This window comes from Neophocaena asiaeorientalis, unplaced genomic scaffold, assembly GCF_003031525.2.
Source record: "Neophocaena asiaeorientalis asiaeorientalis breed wild unplaced genomic scaffold, Neophocaena_asiaeorientalis_V1.1 scaffold110, whole genome shotgun sequence".
NCBI classification, from domain to species: Eukaryota; Metazoa; Chordata; class Mammalia; order Artiodactyla; family Phocoenidae; genus Neophocaena; species Neophocaena asiaeorientalis.
The window spans coordinates 3,227,319-3,231,801 of NW_020175053.1; positions in this window are offsets into that span (position 1 = coordinate 3,227,319).

The following is a 4,483-nucleotide window of genomic DNA, read 5'->3' on the forward strand; positions in this document are numbered from 1 at the left end:
CATAGACTTTTTATATTATTTGTTCATTTCCATCTGTGTACACCTTGCTTGTAACCTAGCAACTTGCAGCAGTAAGTGCCATGTCAGAACTTAAGAGCCCAATTTTGGTCATCTGCTGTCTGGCTAACTATGAACACATTATTCCATAAGGTAATTAACAGTATTTCAACATTACCCATTTTCAACTGCCCCTTCACTTTTATCAGTAATATTATTGTGAAGTAAAAATTCTGTCAAATTTCAAATACATTTTGCTCTCCCATCTTTAACCATAGCCAAGTCTTAAGTTAATATGATCTTTCTATAAACTTTGTCAGTATTCTCTTTAAACATTTTTATATTTACAGCACACCATTGTTACTGTAATTTCAACTGGTAAGTGACATATCAAGCAACTGTAGGTGTAACGAGGACAGGGTAGTTGTCTCTAGAAGTACTATTTATCATTTTTAAAAAAGGAAGGTACAAAACACTTTGATATTATCCTGGGCTATTCTGACCCTGCAAGTATACAAAAACTAAGTGGGGGAAGAAACTGGAAGTGTAACTTGAGTTGGAAGGTTTAGTGGATATGGGAAATATACTCCTCAGCTGAATGCATATTACAACTTGGAAGAAAGAATAAAACCCTTTGTATATAATATCCAGTTCAAGAAACTAGCTATGAGTTTTGCAAGCTGGAATAAAAAATTAATAGCCAGCTTTAAATTCAGGGATAGATCTAAACTAATCCACTTTCAGGATTTCTCCAAGTCACTGTTTGGCCTTGGTCTTATGACAGACTAATAACTATGATGCTTAAAAATATGATTATTTTTAAGACTGTCTTTAAAGACGAGTTTTTGAGAAATGAAATTGAGTTACTTTTACTGAGGTGGATGGACCTAGAGTCTGTCATACAGAGTGAAGCAAGTCGAGTTACTTTTTCTGAGGTGGATGGACCTAGAGTCTGTCATACAGAGTGAAGCAAGTCAGAAAAACAAATACTGTATGTTAACACACATATATGGAATCTTAAAAAAAAAATGGTTCTGATGAACCTAGGACAGGAATAAAGATACAGACGTAGAGATGTAGAGAATGGACTTGAGGACATGGGGAGGGGGAAGGGTAAGCTGGAACGAAGTGAGAGAGTGGCATTGACATATATACACTACCAGATGTAAAAGATAGTGGGAAGCAGCTGCATGGCACAGGGAGATCAGCCCAGTGCGTTGTGACCACCTAGAGGGATGGGATAAGGAGGGTGGGAGGGAGATGCAAGAGGGAGGGGATATGGGGATATATGTATACATATAGCTGATTCATTTTGTTATACAGCAGAAACTAACAACACTGTAAAGCAATTACACTCCAATAAAGATGTTAAAAAAACTAACTAGTTTTTGTTTTTTACCTAGGAAGGTAACAACGACAGTAATTTTTCAAGTGGCACAAAAAGGTAACACAGTGAAAATGCTCCCTTCTACCCTAGAGCCCTCAGACCTTCTTCCCACAGGCAACTACTTTTACTATTATTTTTCCCTCTTCAAAAAAAAAAATAGTCTATCTTCTGTTAGCTGTTAAGCTTTTTATTTAAAAGTATGAAAAATTACAGGTATTCCTTTAAATTAAAGTTACTATTGTAAAAAATGCCTTACACTTTGACATAATTTTTTTTTTTTTTCCCCACTAGACGAAATTTTAGGAGTGGGAAGGTTTCAGATACTGGGTGAAAAAACAAGTCATGTATTAAGGATATGCACTGATTATTAACTTATGTACTACTTTAGAAGCAGAATATTGATTTTAGGTCGTTATAATTATAGCCATACTGTTATATCATTATCAAAACATATTCTATAGTTCTTAGATCATCACTTACATTGTACTGCAGTAGTACATATTACGATTTTGAGTTGAATCTTGCTTAATCTTTTTGTCCATTTTTCTTGAAAATCCTATCAATTTTTAACACAAGAGCACTGGTTTTAATAACTACAGATAGGCTTTTAAAAACACCTGGCAAGTAAAATTTCATTACAGTAATCCAAGATGGTTCCAAATGTATATGAACACACTGATTAAAATTTTCTTGCCAGTTTTCGGTTGCCTGAGATGAAGCTATATCCCAGCCTATTTTTGAAACCCGTAAGGAGAAGTTGGCAGTGTTGATGTGTCTAACACCACTTGCTCCCTCATTTCCTCTTCTCAGTTCCTAGCTCTGTGCTGTTTTTTACAAAAAAGATATTTAGGGAGGAAATGTTCTTATTGCTATTTAAATTTTTTTATTACAAAAATGAACCAACAAATCAACTTGTCATTTTTCCTACTGGGCAAAGAATCTAATGTCTGGCTTTTTTGGTGGTTTTTGGAGCGGCTACTGAGGGTAGCTAGGGAAAGCTACCAATTCCTCAGAATTACTTGCTGTGACTGGATGGAGCCATTGCCCTAATAAGTCCTACAACATGATGATAGTCATAAGAGTATTAAAGCATTACATCTGTATAGACTGTCATATGATAAGCCATGATTGAGATTGTATTTTTATTTTATTATATTCACCTTCCTGAAATATGGCAGGATTTTTTGAATGATCTAACTGTACATCATGTAGCAAAACGTAACAGTAGTTGATTCTAAAGGTAAGAAGTTGGAAAGAAAGTAAATTTTGCAGATGGCTTCTAGATATCAAATACACACATTTTAAGTGTCTGCTAGTAATAACCCTAAATAAATGTAATAAAACTTAACCTTGGCTAAGAGTGATGTTTAATGCTTGGGTTCCTTGATCTCCTGGTACTATTAAGAAAACAGATATTTTGCCCACTTGCTGAAGATGGATTCCAGGATTTGAGCCAATGAAAGACAGGGGCTCTATAATTAACAGCCTTAGCAACTTACTAGTCTACTAGCTCCAGCTTCTTTTGAGGTCTCTATCCATAATAAGAATTAACTTCTTGATTTATACTTCTAGTTTCACACTGAAAAGGAAAATTAGCTCCTCTTCCCTTGATTTTGAACCTTTCCAATAACAAACTGTGGCTGACTTATAATTTGTCACGTATAATCTTAATAGGAGCTTCAATAAAAATTTTTTTGCAACTTGACTGATTCTACAATGAACTTTTCTTTTACAGATAGTGTCCTATTCAAGTGTAGTCAGTACAGTGCCTTGGATCACAATTGCCTTGAGTCTTTCATGTATTCAGTGACTTTTAAGTAATAAGATTGTGCAGATAATTATGGCATGAATTATGGTTAATTGATTTCAGCAAATTCAAGATTAGCTACCTTTCAGTTTTGAACTGAGGCTCGTACTGCTGTAGAAATAGCTCTTGCCACTGCCATCCATTCTCCCTATGACAGCGAGCTAAATGAGAACCAACTCAACGACTTGAAGTCAGACAAGAGTTGGTTAAATTTTTAGTGGATTTTTCTTTGTATTTCATGCCATAAATATCCAAATTATACGTAACAGTGATCCACTTCTAGCCACAAGGTGCTCTCTTACAATTCATATTGAACCTAATATTTTTAAAGGTAGGAGAAATCAGGAACCTAGGAAAGTAAAAAATAGTGATGTTTAATGCAAGTTTATGCTTTATATGGTTAAATGCTGGGGTTTATCTTTCTCTGTCAAGTCTGAAATATATCATCTGATTAATGACATAAATTCGTAACTTCACTCATTAAGTCACAAGTGCGTGCTGTAGTTTGGAGGACACAACGATGAGGAGGAAGATGGTTTCCCTCCAATTACGCAAGCTCTTTTATGGTTAAATAAAGGCATGCACAAATTGTCGCGGATTAACCTCAATGTAAATAAAAAGCGTCCAAATGGAACGCAATAAAATGGTTTCCCTCCGATTATGTAATCCCTTTGGTGGTTAAATAAGGGCAAGTACAAACTGTCGCGGATAACCCTCCAGAGCAAGTCAGAGTGCCAGCAGCTGGACCGCCGAGGCGGTAAATTTCCCTCCTGCACTGTCCTCCAGCTGGCAGTGCCCTGAGAAGTACTATCTCGGATGGGGGAAAATGCACTTAAATTTGTCTGAAAAGGTCATCCGAAGGTGTGACTGTGAGAGGGCGTATTGCAGAGTCCATGCAGTCCCCGCGACAGGTGCACGCGAACGTGCTTTAGGGATGGGCCCGGGGCCCACATGGCTCAGGTGAGGGGCGCGTTGCGGCCTGGCCAGCCCCGTGCTTCCGCAGGTGCGGCCGTCGGCGCGCAGGCGCAGTGCGCGGACCCAGGGCGCACCGCCTTTCCCAACGCCCCCTGGCCCGCAGTCCACCGCGAGCCGGGGCGGACACCCGCCTCCACCGCCAGCCGGGGCAGCAGCGTTGTTCTCCCGGGTCCCAGCTCGCAAACTCGTCCGCCCGCCCCCGCAAAAATAACATGTGAATACCCAACGTAGACAGAGCCTCCTCTTCCTCGCCGCCGCCATTTCCAGAAGTTTCCAGTCACTGCCACGGCCATGGTCGCCGCAGAGCGCGAAGCGGC